At 40.9% G+C, this 22,432-nt stretch overlaps 1 protein-coding gene across 1 annotated transcript in view; it reads left to right on the forward strand.

Moving 5' to 3' along the window:
* The first annotated feature begins 1,221 nt into the window (after positions 1-1,221).
* Positions 1,222-22,432, forward strand: part of Wipf3 (WAS/WASL interacting protein family member 3) — a 93,415-nt gene continuing 72,204 nt past the window's right edge. The window contains exon 1 of the mRNA XM_027939620.2: positions 1,222-1,377. The gene's annotated coding sequence lies outside the window, so the exon portion shown is untranslated. The remainder of the gene's footprint in view (positions 1,378-22,432) is intronic.

The following is a 22,432-nucleotide window of genomic DNA, read 5'->3' on the forward strand; positions in this document are numbered from 1 at the left end:
GCATATGCCCTTCTTCACCTAAATCAAGAGAAAAAAAGCACGTTCTTGGCAAGACAGGAGTGAAAGACATCCTAAGTGTAATATTAATCTTTGCTATAAACATAAGCCTACACACTGTCAGGCTATAAACATGAGTAATTAAGAAAGTAGCTGAGGGTTGCTTGGGGAACATACTGCGACAGCAGCTGTTACACATCTGAACTTGGAGACAGGTTGCAATTCTTGCATGAGAGCCCTGCTGTTGGCATTGACTGCTCCCTTACCTATGGTCCCAGGAACTTCTACAAGCCTCCAAGAAGCATGCAGTCCACTCCAGACCTTCTCAGTTAGTGACCCTGCCTCCTTCACCAGCACACCCTGATGGCCCTCTAGGATGTCTGGCTCATAGATACTCAAACACTCAAGAAGAGTCAAGAGTCCAGGAGTACACCCTTAGCTGGCAGGAATGCCCAGGAGATAGGAGACAGAGAATGCTTACCAAACCATTACTGCACCTAGGGTAACAGAGTACACCAGCCTCAGACACAAACCTGCAACTCTCAAGGATTTGAACATGAAGTGTGACAGGGATTTGCTGGCCACACAGAGTTCCTCTGGCTCCTCAGTTTTCAAAGAGCCCTTTTACCCCACCTCAAAGAAACTACCTCCTCAATTCACCCGGATAATTCTGCTCACCCTCACTTCTGGCCGAAGAACCTTCCACTCCTGGACAGTCTTCTCTGACCTGTCCCTTCTATGCGCGCTCACGAGTCCCCTGGACCAACCCCACTTGATTCTTTCTGTCTTGTAATTGCCCATTTGTTGATTCCCCTTTCTATACCTCGAACTCCGTGAAGACAAGAGGCTATCTTGTTCCCACTTTCGTCCCCATTCTGGAGCTCAATAAGAGCTCGGATTTTTTTTTTTTTTTTAATAGATCAAAGGAGTGGCATGTCCCCACAGTGGCGGGGCCGGGCCATGGGTCACCTGCACTAATGGCTCCTATCTGGGGAAGTCCAGTCCTAGGCCCCACTCTCCTCCAGGCTCAGACTTGGGACTCTGTACCTGGGAGGCGAGCCGCGCGGCTGGGACCCGCCTCCCGGGTGCTGGAGCGACCCCGCCCTCCCGGGCCAAGTCCCAGCGCTAGGCGGCCGCGGCTCCTGGGCTGGAGCCGGCGAGCAGGTGGGGGCGGCGGCCCCGCCTCCGCGTCCCGGCAGCACCAGAGCTGGCGGCCGGGGAGCCAGCGGGGCACACCGAGCGCGCAGCACCGAGCGCCGCGCGGCCTCAGCGGCGTCGCCTGGAGCTCGGGCGCTGCGGGACGGAGCCCAGAGCGGGGAGGCGGCGGGGACGGCGGCCCCACCTCGAGTCCAGACCCGTCCAGGGCACGGCCATCTGCAGGTAGCGGCTCTGCGCGCGTGTCCCGATCGGTGTCCGAGGGGGAAAGGGTGATCCGTGGCGTCCTCTCAGGCCAATCCCGAGGCGGAGTGGCCTCGGGTAGAGGCAGGTTGCTGCGCGCACGCCAGTGCCAAAGGGACCCCCGCCAGACTGCAGCCCCAGGTCCGGGCCGCTATCCAGGCGCTGCTCTGCGCCGCCCTAGTGCCCGCCACCGTCTCCCAGACGCTTCACTCAGGCCGGGCCAGAAAAGGGCCAGGGAGGGAACAAGGTCACGGTGGGGTTGCCCGGTGACCTCCCGGGACCCGAGTCCCCAGTGAACAGCTGCTGGTACCAAGGCCTCCTCAGCCTGGTCCTTCGCGAAGCTCTCCTTCTCCGCTTCACCCCCAGAACAAAAGACGGGTCTCGCTGGGGTGGGGAGTGTCGCGGGAAAGGCTGAGTGGAACTAAAAAGAGCTAGTAAATTGCAAAGCCATAGGTGGCTTTGAGAATACAGGAGTAGCCTCCAGTAAGAAAACCAACTCCAGAGACTTGAAGTGACTTGTCCAAGGTCACACACAGCTCGTGGTGACAGCGGAGACTAATGCCCAGGTGTCCAGATTCCTCTCCGAAGCTCATCTCCAGTAGTAAGTCTGGAGCCAGTAGTAAGTCTACTCCAGCAGTTTACATATGACTACATAAGAGCTTTAAAGTCCTCTTGAGGGATCAGGGAGAAGGTGGCAGAAAAAAATCTTCCACTATATCCAACCAGGAGCCAAGAGGGAGCAGAGTTGGAGCAGGGCACCAGGAAATTCAAAATCTGGGGGGTTGCGGGGGGGGGGGGGTCCAGACCCCGTGGGCTGGTAGACACTGGCACTCAGGAACCTGGTCCTGTAAGGGTGGCGTGCCCGGCACAGGGGCAGCATGGGGACCGAATGTGCTCTGCTCCCTGGAAAGTAGTTCTGCAGGGAGAGGCCAGGAGACCTGTTCCCAGAGCTCTGGGTCAGATCAGCAGCATCCCTGACCTTCAGTTCGCTTTGTGATCTGCAGCATTTGGAAGGAAAGTTACTCTGTAGCAGGAAGTTGGGCTGAGGTTCCCTTCTCTGAGCCTCAGGTCCTTGGCTGTAAATGAGAGCCTTTGTTTGGCACAACCTGTGTGATTTAGAAAGTTTGTGCTTCTCAGTCTTGTCCTAGTCAGAATTTTTGTCACTTTAGAGACAAGATTAGAAGTGTATATCTTTCAGTGAGCATTTAATAATTATCAGAGAGACTCTAAGCTTCTCAAAAAACATTTTGGGGTGGGAAATGCCTCTGGGGATGTGGCTCAGGGGTAGAGCACTTTCCTGGCATGGTTGAGGCCCTGGGTTTAATCCCCAGCCCTGGACTGAGGAGGGGAGAAGTGGTGTTAAACTCCAGACAAAGGTAACTCATAGCAAATAGAGGTCAGAAGAGGAGCTGCCTTCGGACTTTGTTACTGACCTGTACAGGGCTAAGGGAGGCTTCTAGGATGCTGGAAATGCTCCCTACCTTGACTTAAGTAGTGGTCACACATTCGAGCATCTAAAAATTTATGAAGTCATGACTTATGTCCTTGAGACTTGTGCATTTTACTTATGTAAGTTTACTTCAATAAAAAAGTAAATAAAGATTTAATGCTAAAATCCATTCAGTATGGTAGCATAAAGATCTCTTCAGTTTTCCAACTAATGTATTTTAGAGATACATTTAAAAACTACAAAATCAACTCAGAAAAAAAACAAGGGGGAGGTAACAAGGAAGCATAAGAAAGTTAAGAAATAATGGGAAATGGTACATACACTCTAGAGTGTTTCACCAATGCCTGCATGTGTGTTACCTCATATGATTCACAGCAGTTCTTTAAAGGGAGTTGTCATTCTTGTGCTTTTGTACTGAAGAGAAAATAAAAAGTGACAGCAGTTAAATGACTTGTTCAGGAAAGCTGAGGATAAGAATCTGGGTACGAGGACTTAAAATTCTAGGCATGAGCCATAAACAGGCAATTTGGGGGCACCCCAGTCAGGACAGAGTGGTATTGGTGACAGTGACTTGTAGGCCAGTGTCTGAGGGCGGTAGGGCTGCCATGCCCCCTCTTTGAGTTCCTTCCAGGAGTCTGTTTTCGTGCAGTTGTGAGTGTGGCATTGTGTTACATGAAGTTAGCCAGCAGCAGAAGGGATGGAGGAAGTGTGTGTATCTAAGAACATACAGTTTTAGGAACAGGAGAAAGCCAGCTGGTCCAGCCTGGCAACGCTCTTTTTTGGAGATTTATTGTTCAGACATCATATAGTACAGGTTGTGATTTTGCAGTCACTCCAACACACACACACACACACAACAAAAAACTGGAAACTTAGAAAAGATCTGAGAAACCAAAAAAGGGCTTAACTATAGAGGAAAACATGGAATTTTTACTAGGGAGGAACAGTCAACTTTTCCTGCATTTTAGAAATTTATGAATACATGTTTATTAATGCTAAAGTTTTAAACATCAACAAAAATAACTGAGCAGAAGGCAGGATACTTGTTTTCTAACAAGCACGTTCTAAATATACATTAACTGGAGGGCAGAAGTATTTGAAGCTTTAGGGTATACAACATTACATCGAGGGAGAAATCCTGAAAAATCTGTCCTGATGTGTATTCTAATAATTTTATACTTCTGCCTAAAATTTGGAACTTAGAGAAGCAGAAACATGTTAGTTTTACCAGCCAGTTTCAAATTGCAGAGTTCAATGCTTGGCTTAATCCTGGAATGAGACCCTGGGTTAAGTGGGGCAACGATAGAGGTATCTCTGGGTGAGTCCCCTCAGCCAAGTGCCATCAAGTGTGCTCGTGCATCACAAAGTTATCTTTAGGAGAGTTTTGCCTTGTCACTGTGGTGTTCCTACCATCTGGCTGCTAGAATATTTAGAAAGGAATTGTAATATTTGACTGACTTTGCTGATGGCCTGACAAAACAAACTTGAAGCAGGAACTATTAAATAAGAGTTCAGGGTAGTGAGAAAATGATTAATTACTTCTAATTTTGCTACTGCACAAAACCGGATGCTGAGCAGGTGGAGCTCATAAGCGTTCTCAATAGCTTCAGCCACTAAAGCACTAGGGAACTCCCGTTTTGCAATTTGAGGAGGCTCTCAGATTGTTCAAGGGTGAATCCCCCTCTGTTATGCAGCCAGGCAGTGTGCAATGAACTATAGCATTCAAGTGCCAAACAGATAAGGTGAAATAGAGCAAATGGGGCCAAAATACTGAGCAGGCATTATGTGATCCAGGCAGTGTGGGGGAAGATGTTCCAGGGCATCCTGAAGGAGTATTCATTGTGTGTGGGCGAGGTATTCCAGTAAGACTGTGACTCTAGGATGGTGGATCCAAAGGAGAGGCCTGCCTGTGGACTGTAAGTTAGAGTCAGCTCCAGGGTTAGCTGAGAGAAGGCAGTCGCTAGCTCCAGAATTTTGAGTTCCTGGGGACAGGCATCCATGTGAGTGCATGCATATATCAAAGCAAGGACCCTGGCTGCCATCCACTGATCCTTAAGAGCTAATGGCTAAATGGTGCTGGGGCTAGGCTAAGAGCTTCTTACGTACAAAATCATCACAAGGGAGCTAATTCTCCTTATTTCTGTTTTGAAGGGAACCAAGAGGTGAGGGCTAAACTGCTTTCAGATTGATCCTGTCATCCCCTGTTCTGGTCTCCTGTCAGCCTTCGCATCCTAATCCCATGATGCCCTTAACCTACCTGACTCTCCCTTATAGCCCTTGAGTTCCTGGAGGGAAGATGATATGACCACTTTTCCCAGCACCTGCACCACTACTGGCAGATGAGGAATATTCCCTACAAGCTGTTGAATGAATGAATGAGCAAATGTAACAGTGTTCCAAGACCAAAAGCCTGTTATTTTTTGGATTGTCTATTGTTTCAACTTTCACCGTCTCATACTCTCTGTTGATATGGATCATCTGGCATGATTGCATGGACCAGATGGATAATAGGTTTCTCTTTCAGAGCTGAACAATGCTGAGCTCAGCCTATAAAATCGGAAGGCCTCTACTTCTTTAAGAAATTAAACATTATTTTTCTTTTGTATAAGTTATGTAATTCAGATGATCTGAGTTTGAGTCTTGCATTTATCACTTATTTGCTGTGTGATCTTAGATAAATTATTTAACCTCTGTGTGCTTCAGTTTTCTCATCTATAAAATTACTTATATTTAAGGTAAATAAGATAAGCTGAAATCTTAGGACAGTACCTCATTCATAGCAATGTTCAGTAAATTAGCAGTATTTTTGCTATGATGACAATCTGGTGCTTTAAAAAGTTATTTGCCTAAATAGTCTTTGTTCCATAAAGCATTTGAAGAGTTTATAAAATTAGGCATTAAACAATTTAAAATTAATAGATAATGAACTGGGCTAACAAGAATGCACAAGTGGAAAGTGAGACCGAATCAGAGATAATTTAGAGAACAAGAATATATGAGGTGAAAGTAGTTTCCAGAGATGGGATTAATATTTTGCCAGAGCTTCCCAGCAGCCAAAACAAAAAGGGAAACACAAATAGTTATCTGATCCACAGCAACCATGAGATAAAAAAAGATCATTTACACAGCTTTTTCTGGTCCTGAAACCTGGGATAACTTTGTCCTGAATTTACTATTGCCATAGAGATACAAGTCTTCCACATCATCCCTGCCTAATGAGAATAAAAGTTTTGTGGTATAAGACAGTGTTTCCTAGAATTATTGACATAATCCCACAGCACCGTCCCCTTACTTTTCTGTAAGGGGCCTGAACACCATGGTACAGGGTTTTGCTATTTCCTTAGCTATGCTTACTAGGTGCCTGAAAGAGTAGAAAGACTCTTCCTTCCAGGGATAATTCTTTCGAGTCTGGTGGACAATCCCATCTTCAAGAACGTTGGTCTGACCCAAGCCATTTAAATGAGCCAGATAAGCTTATATCGTACTGAAAAAGTCCGAGGGTGTCATTTTTGTGTATATTCATAGATAGATGATTGTGTATTCATGAACTTTCTTGATACTGGTAATTCATTGTTTCCCTTTAGATGCAAATTCTTATCACCCTATTTGGGAAAGAAAAAAAAATACAATGCTATTAAAAAGAAATGATACTGTATTTTTAAACATTTTTTATAACTGAAATAATAATGATCATGTTGCCTGCTTCTCTCTTAACATACACACACACACACACACACACAGACACACACACACACAGAGAGAGAGACATCTATATATAGATATACATTAAGATATTTAGATACCTATCTCCATATGTGTGTATGTGTGTCACCATATGATTTATATACCTTAGTGATTGCACTCAACTGCCAAAGAAAACAAAAACAGAGCATGCATCTGAATTTACCTTCAACAGATACAAGGTTATTTGTCATGTGGTACTAGACTCTCAATAAAGGAAGTCTGAGGTTGGTGCAGGAGCTCACATGATACAATCAGAGATCAGCCTCTTTCCATCTTCCTATTTCTCCATCCTATAACCTGTAGGACTTCACCCCAAATCTGGTTGCCTCATGGTCCCAAGATGACTTCTGTATCTCCGGGCTTATTTCTACAGTCTAGGCAAGAAGAAAGAGAAAATGCACATAGCTAAAGAGTGAAGGCCATTCTAGTAGGGTGATTTTACTTTTATTCAGAAAATGATGCCCCCCACCCCAAACTTCCACTTACATTTCATCAGCCAAAACATTGTCACAGGGTTGCTCTAAATGTAAGACAGTCTGAGAAATCAAATATTTTTAGCTGGGTAAATTGCAACACTCCCAAATTAGGGGTTCTGTTCCGAAGAGGAAGAGGAAATAGTTATTGAGTAGGCAACTAGCAGTATCAGCCACCTGACTGCCATTATTAGCCATGTTCTTGACTTAATTAGAAATCAAAGAAGGTGACTCGGTAATTTTAAATGTTATACTTTTATAGATCTTCATGGAATTAGCACTAGAGAAGGAAATAAACCCCACTGCCAATGTGAATATTCCTAAATCGCTATTGTGGGTCCTGCTTCTTTTCTGAATTTCAGATCTACATGTCCATTTGCCAAAGCACCTCAAATTCAGTGTGTTTCTAATTAAACTCACTTCTCCCTGCCTGTTCACCACCACTTCCATTTTCTCCTGCTATTCCTTGGTTAACACTCCACTGTCTTGCAAGGAACCCTGGATTTACCTTGGGTTCTTCCTTCTCTCTTATCCCAGATGTGCAGTCTGATTTCCCCCTTGATTCTGGCCCATTGCTGTTACTCTAATTCAAATTAACACTTGGCTTTGCATGTGTGGATCCCCCAATGGGTCTTTCTGCTATTTCTTCTCCCTACAATCCTTTTCTCATGGTAGCCCCCAGGATGCTGTTTCAAAACCATCAATGTCTAAAATGTCTTTCTTTAAAAAAAATTATTAACACACATTGATTTGCAGATTAGTGAGAGTTCCTGCAGTATGTCTATACATGTATACATTGTCCATTGATCTAAAATCCTACAAAATAAAGCCCAGACCCCCAACTCCATGATAGCCTGGCTGTGCTTCCCACACCATAGGCCCTTCGTGGGCACTCAGCACAGCACTTCTGCAACCCCTGCAGCCACCAGGGGCCTGGCCCAGAGGGTCCTTTCTTGCGCTTTTTACCTGTCTGTGACCTGTGGAAACTATTACTTACCTTTTCATTCATGTTTCCAAAGTGCTTTTTATTTCTATTGATGTTTTTGCCTTGGATTCTCTTTTGCCTGATATTTATAATGCTGTGCCCATTTGTTTGTTGTTATAAATGACAACTTTATTAAGGTATAATTTAGTTGTCACAAAGTTTACCTCTTCAAAGTGTATTAATCTCCGTGGTTTATAGAATATTCACAGTTGTGCAGCTATCACCACAATTTCAAGTCATTTCCACCACCCCAAAGAGAAACCCGTGACTCCCATGAGCCTACTTTTTATTTCTATGGGCTTACCTATTCTGGACATTTCCTATAAATAGAATCACACAGATGTGGCCTTTTGTGATTGACTTTTCCCCCTTAGCATAAAGATTTTAAGTTCGAGCCATACTGTAGCAGATATCAGTTCTTCATTTTTTTCCTTGCTGGAAAATACTGCATTTTGTTTTTCCATTTGTAAGTTGATGGACATCTGCATTGTGTACACATTTGGTTTATTTTGGATAATGCTACTGTGAGTGTTCAAGTACAGGTTTTTGTGTAGACATGTTTGACTCTCTTCAATAGATACTTAGGAACAGAATTGCTTGAGTCTCATGGTGACTCTGTTTTATGTTGAAGAATTGTCAATCTTTTCCAAATTGGCTGCACCATTTACCAGCAGTGTATGAAGATTCTGCACCAGTACTTAAGTGTTTGGGTTATTATTTTCAACTTGTAAACATAATTTTGTTTTAGCTGTGTTTCTTGTAAAGAAAATATAACTGATTTAAGAAGAACAATTTAAATAGTTCATATTTTAGTAAAGGAATCTAAAAATCTGTTTGCTGTTATTGCAACTACTGATGCATTGGGATTTACTTTGGTTTTATGTGCTATTTGCCTTATTGTCACCTCTATTTTCCTCCTCTTTTTAAAATATTTTTTTCAGTTGTAGATGGATACAATACCTTTATTTTATTTATTTATTTTTTCTGTGGTGCTGAGGATTGAACCCAGGGCCTCACACATGCTAGGCAAGTGCTCTACCACTGAGCCCTCATCCTCCTCTTCTTTTTTTTGAAAAGTACCCAGCACACAGTAATTCTCAATAAGTGTTAGCTGTTATAAGGTGTTGCTTGTGGACAAGAAACATTTATCGATTTATTTATCTATTAATATTTATTGATCATCTGCTAATCAAGTCTGTAGTTTCATTTGGTAATCAGCATAGTGCCTAACATACAGAGATCAGTAAATATAAGTTGTATAAATGTATCAAATTACCACACTATCCCCCGTAAATATGTACAATTATTAAGTGTCAATAAAAATAATCAATATTTACTGCTCTGCACAAACTACCCAGAGGTGGATGTGCTCAGCAAAAGCTGGGGGAATAATGGAAAGAGCAGACTTGGGATCAGACTCACTTGGTTCCGTCTGTTTTTGTCACATCCTGGTTATCTGAGCAGGGTGATTACATCTTTGAGTCTTCATTTCCTCATCTGTGAAATGGGAATGACAGTATCTGTCAACCAAAGTGTTTAGGGGGATGAAGGTAATTATGTGAATAATGATTAATGGATGCAGGGAACATAGTCTAAAACATGTGAGTTTTGTTGAACTTTCCAGCAGGTTTTTTGTTTTTGTTTTGCAGTGCTGGAGATTAAACCCAAGGCTTTGCTCACGCTAGGCAAGTGCTCTACCACTGAGCTATCCTCCCAGTCCCAATGTCAATCAGTATTAAGACATCAACCAGGTCTACCCAGGAAATAAAGTCATAGAGAAAAATGAAACTTCCCCCTTTCCTATATGTTTGACATAAATTACAACTGCTGTATCAGAGGAGGGGACATTTCCTCCCTCGTATGGGAAGAGTCAGGACAAGAACCAAAGGTGTACTTCCTACTTCCTCTTAACTACACAAAAATGTGGAGTCTCCACTGTGTTCATTGGAGCTGTTATCTATTCTAACATTCTTCCAAAAATTGAATGGAATATTTTTGTTTCAATTGTGCTGCTTTACCGCAAGTCAGAGAAAACATAAAATAGCTTCAGAAATAGGTAAGATTTTAAAAAAAGAGAGAGAGGAGAAGTACAAAACACACACATATATGAAAAAGAAATAAGTAAGACCAAAAATATGACAAACAAGCAACATTTTCCTGAGTTTAAAATTCACCTTTCTCGTACTTTAACAGTTTTGTATGCACTGTTGTTGTTCTGGGTTTTGCTGGAATGTACGCGCCCTCAGGTTTCAGAACTTCACCTGCAGACTTCTAGAAGGAAGGCTAAGTGTCCTCGGTTCAGGCCCAATATTGTGCCTTCCTGGCATTCATGGATGAGCAAGGAGTTTTAAATGATGACGTTTGACATTATTTACATAAATTACATATGCTAAAGAATGACAAGCCAGAATACCTGTCTGTAGGACCTGCAGTATTCTTGGGGCTGGGGAAACAAAGCACCAGTTGTTATTTCAGACCTGTGCACCTCTTGGCCAGCACCCGTTCATGCATTTAATGAATGGCAAGGATCAGTTACAGCTGGAACTAATTCCCAAATGATTCATGTCCAATTAAGAAGCATGTCATAAAGCTATTCTTACTGTGTCTTAACCATGTGTTAACAGAAGAATTAAACCTTAGGGGTTGGTTTGAGAAGAATTATTTTATTCCACTCTTGCCTGTTTTCTAGTGCGCTTGGTCATCTACCTTTGACACTTGCAGGTGGCTGTGGTGGTAGTTTCAGCTGGTGCAGAAGTCTGTACAGGGACAGCATCAGCTCTTGCTACTGCTCTTGACAGCTCTGGTAGCTGCTCAGGTGGACCAAATCCTCAAGACAAATTTCCTGTTTTTCTTTATTCATTGTGTTTACTCTTTAGGCATGCAGAGGTCTCCTAATTCAAATAGCACAGAACGTTTTGAACAGTTGTTTACAATTCTTGCAAAGAAGTAGTTCTCTGATTTAGCAATCCTGAACTTTTAGGTTCTTAATTAATTTTTGGAATATATAATAGTGCACATGATACATACTTCAAAAAGTTTTAAAAGAATGTATACTGTGAAGTCTTTCTCACACCCCATTCTCAGGCCACGTAGTTGTCAAGGGTTCTTCCAGATAATTTCTACATTTATAAATATGTATATGTATACATAAACACACGCACATACAGACACACAGATAAAGGCACACCCAGTCAATTTTCTGCCTGATTTTTTTCACTTAATATAACTTGGAGATCATTTCATGTTGGTAGACATAGGGTTACTTCATTCTTCTGAACATTTTCTAGTATGCCATTATAGGGTATGAATTATAATTTAATATTTCAGTTCCCAGTTGATAGGAATATAGATTATTTATCCTCTTACAGTATTTTAAAATTGCTGAAATGAACATCACTGCATGGACTATTTCTCACAGGTCTAAGTATATCAGAAATTCCTAAAATTTAAAAGTGCATGTTAAAATTTTGATACATTTGTTCATTACCCTTTATAGACCCTTACTAATTTATATTTCCATTAATAATTATGAGAGTGACTGATTCCCTGCACTCTCTCCAACACATATTTATCAGATTTTTGAACTTTGCCAACCTGATTGGTAAAAAGGGTATTTTATAGTGGTTTGACTAGCATTTATTTTCTCATTATGAATAAGGCAGAACATCTTCAATGTGTGTTAATGCCACTTGTATTCCTTAGCTATGAACCATTTAGGCCCCTTGTGCATTTTTATTGAATTATTGATTTTTATTATAGGGTTTATAGGACCACCTTATATAGGAAATAAAACATCCATTTACTATCATTTTTTTAAAATCTACTGTAATTGCCCTCCCACATGTAGTATAACTTCTTATGATATAATTTTCCTCCAGTTTGTAGTGTGAGTTTGTTTGTTGTTTTATATACGTATTTATTAGTTTGCAGAAATCTTTATAGCTTTTATAAAAGTCATTTTGACATCAAGAATTTTAACATTCACTCATATTTTCTTTTAGTATAATTAATTTCCTCTTCTATTGATGCTTTGGAATTTATTTTGCTATAAGGCATAAGATCTTTACATTGATATATAACTTTATTTTTTCCAGATTGCTACCCAATTTTCTCAATAATTTTTATTGAATAACTTCCTCCCACATGCAGTGTCTTTTTATTTTTTTTTAACATAGCCAACATTTCCTAAAATACTTAGATCTATTTTGGGGCTTTCGGTTTCATTACCTCGCGAATTCTTAATATGCCAGTACCAAATTTGTTTGATATCCAGTAATTTTAGTTTTCCATGTGAACTTTGGAATCCACTAGCCTAGTTCTAAAAAGAAAGCAAGTTGGTATTATTATTATGATCACCTTAAATTTATAGATAAATACAGAGAAAATTAACATTTGTATGATTTAGTCTTCCTGATCAAGGGTAAAATATGTTTTTTTCCATGTCCTCTTTGTTTCTCAGATAATTTTTGGATTTTGTCTTTGAAGAGCCACTTTTTAAATTCTCTTATGACTTGAAATAATTTTTCTATTGATTCTCTCAGGTGTTTCATGTACATTGCCATATCATTTTGGAAAAATGATAATTGAGCCTCCTTCTTTCCAATTAGTATGATTTTCTTTTTTTTTTTTAATTGAATTGACCACTACATCTAGGATGATAATATATGATAGTAGCAACAGTATACATTCTTGTCTTGTTCCTGACTTTAATTGAAATTTATTCACTCTTTCCCTATTTACCATGATATATTTTAAAATGTTTTACATGGTTTGGGACAGCTATGAAGATCTTACGATTTTCTTTTAATATCCCCAGTATGGTGAATCATATCAGTAGTTTTTCTGGCATGGAAATGCCCTTGCCTTTGGGTGATGTGTGTTATTCAATGTGTTGCAGAATTTGATTATTAATGCTTAATATTTTGGTCCTTTATATTCATAAATGAGATTCATCAATAGGGCCTTTCTTTTTGTCTTTTTCTTTTTCTGTTTTGTCTTGGTTCTGTCTTTCCCAGGCTTTGGTCTGACGGCTAACTGCTAAGTATATGCTGGGTGGAATCCAGCTCCTGGGTGGCCCTCAAGCTTCTTGATGGTGGATCTTGAACCATTTTTGCTGTTTCTTCTGTTGAGATTTTCTGTCTTGTCTTGGTCACTTTAGTAATTCACATTTCACCAGAGAGTTGTCTATCTGATTTAAACAAAATCTTTTGTAGCTATCATCATTTCCCCATTTTCTTATCTTAGTCTATATGTTTGCGCTTTTTCTTTCTTCTCATTTTTTAGTTAGATGATTATTTATTTTATTGTTTTCTGTTATTCAGAGAATAAGCTTTTGGACTTACTAGCTCTAACATTTACATTTTTTTTCTAATTCCTAAATATCTGTTTTCACATTCATAAATAGAAGTTAATTCCTTCCTTTCTTATGCTTCCTTTAGGTTTATATTATTGTTATTCACACTTCCTGGGAGATTTTTGGTCTTTATTTAATTTAATCAATTTATTTATTTTGCAGGTGGGCACTGGGAATTGAACTCAGGGGTACTCAACCACTGAGCCACATTCCCAGTCTTACTTACTCTTTATTTAGAGACCTTCTTGAATTTAGAAAAATGGGCCTCTTTTATTGAAGAGGCAAAATAAAGCAAGCTTCCTTTTGGTAGACCACCTTCATTTCCAAAAACCCACCACAACATTTCTTAGGAAAATTATGTTTGAAATAACTTTGGTTTTAGAGAAGATGGTATGCTATTTTTAATTTCTCACACCTCTGCAAATTAGGAAAGAAGAAAAACCTTCTGCCCTTTTAAGATGGAGAAATAGCTGGGCATGAAAGTCAGAATTAGGGCTTGTTCTCCTATCCCTCATAAAACTTCTCTTTGATTGTTTTATTTTCCAACATACCAGGTGAGATCTTTCTTGTGGGCACTGTGAACCTTGAGAACCAACATTCAAAATATATTTCCCACACTGATAATTAGGTCTATTGTTGGCCAGGATCATCTCTTGCGTGCCTCTTGCCTTCTTATTGTAGTATGCCATAATGTCTCTAATAATCATTAAGATTATTTCATTAGGATTGTGAAACTCACAGGTAGAACTTTCATAATGAGTTGCTGCCAAGTATAGCTCTACCTTTTACTTGAGCAAAAAATATGTGTTGTGTGCATATATGTGTGTGTGTGCATATATATAATACACACACATATATATCAATATATCATTGACTAGATTTATAAATATCTCAATATCAAGGCAATTAGATTTGGCATTTGAGCATTACCTTTGGCCTTGGCAATACCAAGATATTTAAGATATAGTCCCTATCTTTGAGCCTTTGAGGAACCCATGGTCCAGTGAAGGAAGTTATGCAGATATAGGAAAAGACTATATCTGCTTTGCACCGTAATAGAAGGGTCCAAAGAATACTGTAGGTTCACTTATCTCTGCTAAAGAGAGAGAGAAAACAAAACAATCTATACCGAGAGGCTGGAACTAGAGCAGAGTTTTAAAGGATGATTAAGAATTTTCTAGGTGGTGAAGGCCATGACATGTAAGCTAAATAGCATGGACAAATTCATAGAGAAAAGGTATGTGTCTTAGTCCATTTTCTATTGCTCTAACAAAGTACCTAAGGCTAGGTAAGTTACACAGAGAAGAGGCAGGGAAGTTGATGATCAGGTGTTAGAGTCTGTAAACAAGTCAAAATAACACCTGGCATTTTGCCAGGGGAATGTTAGAGTTCTTAAACAAGTCTGGATGGTGCCTGGCAAAATGCCAGAGGGAGTGGTTTGAGAAGTAACAAAAACAAGCCATTAAGTGTGGAGATTCCTGATTGGTTGACTGCTGTATCTAGTTTATGTTAATTAGATAAGCTGTGTGGAATGTATAAATACTGCTCCTGTCCTGCAATAAATGGCTCCCACTCCTGCTGTATCAACGTACACAAGTTGTTCGTCACCCCCCCGGTTATTTTGCTGCAGCCGGACTGCGGCAATCAGGAAGCTGTATCTGACAAGGGCCTCAGGCTATTTCATAACACAGCAGATAACGTCACACGAGAAAGTAAGTGGAGGAAGCAAACTGACCTTGCTGTCACAATAACTAATTCAATTCCACTACACCTAACCTACCTCCATGAGATGAGCATTAATGCCTTCAGAGGGCAGTGCTCCAAGGACTTAATCATCTTCCAATAGGCCCAACTCTGAAGTGTCCCACCAGGTTTCCACCAAGTCTCAATACCATTACATTGGGGACCAGGCTTCCAGCACTTGGATCCTTTGGGGCAGACCATAGCCAGATCATAACAATACATATGAAAATGTCAATATTGTGTTTCAGGTAAAGTGTAGGAGGCTCCAAATGGAGTAGAGAAGCAGATGCAGAGTTTTATTCCAAGGCCAAGAGCCTGAAGAGGAGTATACTTCCCATCTACGTGTGATGTCTTGGAGTCTGAAGTGACAGCTGCCAGTCAGGCTATCAGGCTTTGCTGTGGATGAACTGTGCTGGCTGCCCCGGGACGGAATCTGCCTATTCACTGAGACAAAGATGGCTCCCCATGGCAGATGGAGGTCCTAGTATAACTTGAAACTGGATAAAGGACCTGTGGTGCCAGAATCTCCTTGGTCCTCCTTTGACCCAAAGCAGGAGCATCAGGAATAATGAGAAAGCACACAAGCTGACCTTATGTCTCATGTACAACACTTGAAAAGAGAAAGGTTCTATCCTTTGCCCTTTTTTTTTTTCTTTCTGGGCTCCAGGGATTGAACTCAGGGATACTCTACCACTGAGCCTCCCCTAGAGCCCTATTGTGTATTTTATTTAGAGACAGGATCTCACTGAGTTGCTTAGCGCCTCAATTTTGCTGAGGCTGTCTTTGAACTTGCAATCCTCCTGCCTCAGCCTCCTGAGCCACTGGGATTACATGCAGGTTCTGTCTTTTCTGTACCCTGTGCCATAGCATTTCCTCAGTGGTTCTCAGAAGGGCATTTCAGGGGTACTCACAATCCTACCCGAAGAGAATCGCCTAGTCTGAAGAGAACGGAAAATACCTTCCTTATAAACCTAACATGGTAAAATAAAGAGATGGCCATTCATTTTGTAAAGTAACTCAAAATTTTGTAATATTAATTATAGATTGAATAATAACCACCTTGTTCTATCAAGGTATCCTCTACTTTCCAAAACTAGACTTGCCATTTTTCAGAGGCATCACTATTACATAAGACAAAGCTTACTTATAAATATGTGACCAATACTATGTATTTTTAATAAACCCAGTTTTGTTTTTAGTTAATTTAAGGAGTGGGGGGACAGGAAACCAATATTTTCTCCTTTCACCCTTGGAAACTGCATACCCAATGATTTTCTTGGCTTTCTACCTTGATTTAAATGCCTGAGTCAGTGATAAATATCATCAATGTCTCCGTTTCTCCATCAAATGCTGTTCAAATATGATAATGAATTCAGTGAATGAACTGGAACAGATTTGCATTTCAGGAAGTCTTATAAAAGGGAACCAGTTTGTGAGCTCCTTGTGGGTGTGACATGAGGGTCACATTAGATCATGACTGCTGTGTGTCTACGTTTTGGAATTCACAGGGACCAGTTTGTGGCTGATGACTGACTATGGCAACCAGGTAGCACGGAGCCAGTTCCATTTCAAGAGTGTGTCTCCCCCATTTCCCAGGCAATTGCTCCTGCCCTCTGCGTGAGAGAGTGTGGGCACTCAGCTAGTTTCCCTTTCCCTGTGGTAGGTCATTTCTAATTCGAAGTACAGTCTGCTGTTCTCAAGGATCCAGCCAGTTGAAAGTAAATGATTCTACACATCAATGAATCTTTTCTGTTGAGGACACATTTGACAACTTATGGGACAGAGCCCATAAGTTTCATCATCCTAGATATTCTAGAGCAGGAACCCTTAGTGAGCACTGAGATCCCTTGCTGGTAAGATATTCCTAACAATTCTGATTCTGTGGGCCTGGGTGGAGGAGACTGCCTTTCTGACAAGCTTCTCCAAGGATGGTTCCCAGAGCAGCAGCCTTGGCCTCACCTGGGGGAGCCTGTTGAAACTGCAGAGCTCCAGGCCTGCCCCAGACCCACTGGTCCAACTGAGTTGGAACGTGCATTTAACAAGTCCTCTGGGGTGGTCATTCTCCATGAAAGATTGGTAACCGCTGCTCTGGATCCTTCTCCCAAAGCTCTGCTTAGCTCCATGGGGAAACATGACAGGAGAGGTAGATAAACATTTTTATTTTAATAATTATTGCCTATTTATTTATTTATTTATTTATTTAGCAGTCCTGGGGATTGAACCCAGGGCCTTACAGATACTGGGCTCTGCCACTGAGCTATATCCCCAGCCCTTTTTAATTTTATTTTTAAAAGTTTTTATTGTTTCATTTTAGTTATACCTGACAGTAGGATCCATTTTGATATTATACAAGTATGGAATATATCTTATTCTCATTCAGACCCCACCCACTGCTTCCTTTCCTTTACTGATCTTTCTGCCGTTTACCTATAGTTATTATTATTTTTAAATTAACTTCTTGTGGGATTCACTGTGGTGTAATCATATACGTACATAGGAAAGATGTGAGATACTTTCTCTGTCTTTCCTATTCCTGTCCCTGGTCCCTTCCCTTCATCCCCCTTTGTCTAATCTGATGAACGTCTATCCTTTCCGCCCCGCCTTGTTGTGTTTTCATATATAAAGAGAACATTTGACTTTTTTTTTTTGCAGGGGGGGGAGGGGGGTGCTTGGCTTATTTCACTTAGCATGATTTACCGGCAAATATCATAAAGTCATTCTTCTTTATGCCCTTCCCTTTTTAACAAGTTTTATTTTGAAACAGGGTCTTACTAAGTTGCCAGTGGAGGCCTCAAATTTGTGATCCTCCTCTGCCTGTGCCTCCTGAATAGCTTATAGATTATAAGCGTGTGCTACTGTGCTCGGCTATTATGTTCATTCTTATTATTACCTTTCATTTATGACAAATGGTATTATTTTACCATTTATGGTTGAAACTTAAAGTTTCTTTTTCAAAATAAGCTTATTTACCTAAAATCATGAGTTTATTTATAGTCTTAAATAAATATAAGTTCAGGTGGTGTGTGAATGTCACAGAAACTATAAGTCATATGTACACAAGTGACTTAAATTAGCATGGTGCTTAGGAGCCAGACACCCTGAGTATCAGCACCTCCACTAATTCACTGTGTGATTTAGGGCAAGAGTCTTAACCTTTCTGTTCCTTTCTGAATTACTACATGAAAACCTGTAAATATGGTACCTGTCCCATAGAAAGGGCATGCCAGGGCTAATTCATTTTACTATCATCTAGAACAAGAATGCTCTGGAATTTTTCATCCTTTTTTATTTTACTTTTTAAAATATCTTTATTTTATTTATTTTTATGTGGTGCTGAGGATCGAACCCAAGGCCTCGCTCTACCGCTGAGCTGCAACCTCAGCCCTATCCTGCACTTCGTAATTCCCCCTGCTCTGTTGCCTACATACTCAGGCCAATATGCCCCACTTCCTAAAATCAAGGCTAAATGTTTCTAGGATTTTTCTACCACAGAGAGTGAGAACAGTGGCTTCCACGTGGCCAATGGAAGACAGACTCACTTGGGAGTAGTGGCAGGCGGCCAAGGTCTCCCCGGTGGGAGTCGGGGAGCCGGCTGCCTCAGAGCCTGCTCACTGGATGCTGAGGAAGTGACCACTCATGTTGCTTTCATCATCACCTGGAGAGAAATTAAAAGACGAAATTCCTTCATAACTTGTAATTTTGAAACTCTACTATGTGTATTCTGAGATACCTTCCACGAGTTCTTTGCACATGGACTTGCGGGTTATGCTTCCCTGGCTGCAGGAAACATTTGAACAACCTATCCTTAATGTGGCAGGACTCTAGGAGACATCATGTGAGCCAGGGACGCCTGGGGGTTCATTCACCTCCATTAGTTTGAGGGTAAAAAAACCTCTGTTCTTTTCTCTGATTTCACAGCCAAAAAATACCAAGAACTCAGCAGGACCGTATGGAGAGGTAAGAAATTAGAAATGCACTGAGGACCTTATCTTCAGATCCCTGTTGAGATATATTTTTAGAACCAACAAAAGATGCTTTTGTGAAATGGTAGCAGTAATTTTTCTTGCTTTGAAAAAAAAAAAAAAGCACATTTTCTATTTGTGAGCAGCTGTAATCTGACAGACTATTCTTAGGGAGAAAAATCCTTAGATGTTTTGATGAGAGCAACCAGTGTGTAAAATTGTTTACTCTGAGTTATTTCTTTCTGAGATAACTCACAAAGCACAGCTGGAATAGAGATGTATATAACTTTTTATATTAACAAGCTTGGCAAGCCCAGTGCACATCTATTTCTGAATGGGCACAGACAGGCTGATCAGGTAGGAAAAGGAGGAGACTAGCAGGACAGGAGGAAGAACAGTTCATCAACTGCATCCAGAGGGAGGTCCACACTCCCTATGCCAAAAGAACTCTCAATAAAGAGGTCACACTATGGCAGTCTGTGAGCTCCGTGTGACCCGCCAACGTGTTCCGTTGGCACTCTGGGGCTGAAAAATGCTTTAACAGAGCTGGCAATGTAGCTCAGTGACTGAGTGCTTGCCTAGTGTATGCAAGGCCCTGGATTCAATACCCAGTACTACCAAAAAAATAAATGAATAAAACTAAATAGAGTGCTTTTAGAGTTACATGGAGATGGCCTTCATATTCTTGTGTTTTGCATCTGCTGATTAACCAACCATGGATTGAAAATACTTGGAGAAAATATCGCATCTGTACTGAACATATGCAGACTTTTTCCTTGTCGTTAGTTCCTAAATGATCCAGTGCAACAACTATTTATATGGCATTTATATTGTATTAGGTATTATAAGTAATCTAGAAATGACTCAGGGTATATGGTTGAATTGTGTGTAGGTTATATGTAAATACTGTGCCATTATAGACCATGAATTTGAGCATCTGAAGATTTTGTTATCTGTGAGGGCTCCTAGGACCACAGTTACCAAGGGATAACTGGACTTACCCACATTTAAAAATTCTATTTTACATAAGAATTTGGATATGGAGCTTTCCCTAGGGAAAATAAAAGAGCATTGGCCAATGCTGAGCTTGCACTCCTGTGGAATATCACATCAATCGCCAGAGTTGAGAAGGGGGCCTCTGCTCCAGACCCAGGCCTCGCCCATTAGCCTTGTCCCTTCTGCACCCTGTTCATCTGGTATCTACCCTACCCCTGAGTCAGTATTCTCCTGCTGCAAGGAATGCTGGGAAAAGGAGCTCCTGGCTTCTGGTTGTCTCACCATGTGAGAAATTCCTCAGGCACAGGAAAAGTGGCTAAACATGGTGGGTGGCCACAAGACAAATGTCCACCCCTACCCAAGGAGGGAGACACTTGCAGAGGGATTGGCCACCATCTAAGCCTCTGTATTCCCAGCCTTCTCCACTTCTTTTTCTCACATGCAGAGCCCTGCAGCTGGCTTGCGTTCTCCCACTTCTGTTTCTGTTTATAAACCACTTTTGTACATTTACAAAGTACAAAAGCTAACTAGAGCAGAACCCATAGACATATGTGTGCCTGTTGAAAAATGTGGTAGCTTCTACTAATTGCTTATTTATTACACCCTTCCTCAAGTTCGAAATGATGATGGCATTCCTCAGCAGTCCCTGTATCTCTTGGGGGCATCCCACTCCTACTTCTATTACAGTTATTCATGGTGGTGATGGGGATTAATATGGTGTCCAGTGGAGTGTCTGATCAGGATCTGCACTGCTTTCTCTGCAAAGAGGACCTAGACTATGGTCTTTATTGAAGTCTGACAGTAAAGTATTAATTAAGCATTCTAACTCCTGTTTTACAAATAAAAAAAAAGTGAAGGCCACTAACCTGAAGCAACTTGTCCAAGGTCTTGTCACTGAGGTCTGTCTGACTCTAAGACCAGCACTGTCTCTGTGTTCAGGGCCTCACCTGGGAGCACATGTTGGCTGTTTCCCTTACCATTCTCTAATGGTGCTTAAATAGCTAATGTGCATTTTGATGCTGTTTTTCAGTTATTTTTTGAGTTAAAAGTAGAAAAGCCTTTGAGAACCTAGCTTTTAAAAAAAAATCCTAAACATTTTATATATTTCAGAACAAAATAATATTTTTAAATGGGTCGGTAGAGCACAAAGCATCAAAGAGCTCATGGGTACAGCCTGTAACTTCCTGGAGCTCTGTATTCTTGTCAGATCTTAACAAATACTTCTCTAGATAATTGCTTAATTATTATATCTGTCAAGAAAAAAGCCTTCACAGCCATCAAGTACTGCATATAAAAATACCCTTTAATCCCAGACGTGGAAAAACCATTCCCTGTGATTTCAGTAAAGCAGAATCCCCATGGTACCTAATCATTCTCAGATTCCTAAGGACAAGAGTAGATGGAGAACAAGAGCCCATGGGGAGAAGCAAGGGGAAAGATTGTTCTCACCTTTGTGTCCCTTTCATTGAAGGCCCCCCAAATATTTTAAGTTTTTGCAAAATGGAAACAGAGAAGGAATGCAGTCCGAATCGTGCCAATTTAATAAAATAATGTGGTGCTGTAGAAATGAGTCCAAAAGATCTGGACTTTCAACTCAGCATTGCTGCTCTTTCTGAAATGTACTAGGGGAGATAAAATGTGGTTTTGTGTTACATGGAAATGTTAGGATCTACCCCATGATTGTTGAGAGAATTCAATGAAATAATGTATTCAAAGTCCCTAAAGCTGTGCTGAGCGTTTACTAGGGGTTCCAACAGTTATATTGCTGATCCTCATTATTTGCAGATTCCATTTTTGCAAATTCACCTTCTTGCTAAAATGTATTTGTGACTCTAAAATAGTGTTCATGGTGCTTTTGTGGTCACTCACAGACATGGGGTAAGTGGTAAAAATATAAGTCGCCCAGCAGGCGAATTCCCAGCTGAAGTGGGACAAGGTGACACTCTGTCTTCTTGCTTTAGCTCTTACACCATAAACAAGCTCTCAGGCTATTTCATGCCTCATTTTAAAAATGTTTGTGCTTTTTCTGTTTAGCAAAGCACAGTGCTGATGTGCTGTCTAGTGTTGTAAGCCCAAGAAAGCTGTATGTGCCCTAGGGAGAAAAACTTCATTCAGTCATGAGTCATCCTGCTATTGGCCAGGAGTCTTGTTCTGTTCAGGCCCTCAGTGAATTGGATGATGCCCACCCACATTGGTGAGGGAGAGCTATATTCAGTCTACAGATTCAAATGCTAACCTCTTTCAGAAACAACCTCACAGATACACTCAGAAATGATGTTCTGCCAACTATCTGGGAATCCCTCAGCCCAGTCAAATTGACACATAAAATTA

This window comes from Marmota flaviventris, chromosome 1 (genome assembly GCF_047511675.1).
Source record: "Marmota flaviventris isolate mMarFla1 chromosome 1, mMarFla1.hap1, whole genome shotgun sequence".
NCBI lineage: Eukaryota > Metazoa > Chordata > Mammalia > Rodentia > Sciuridae > Marmota > Marmota flaviventris.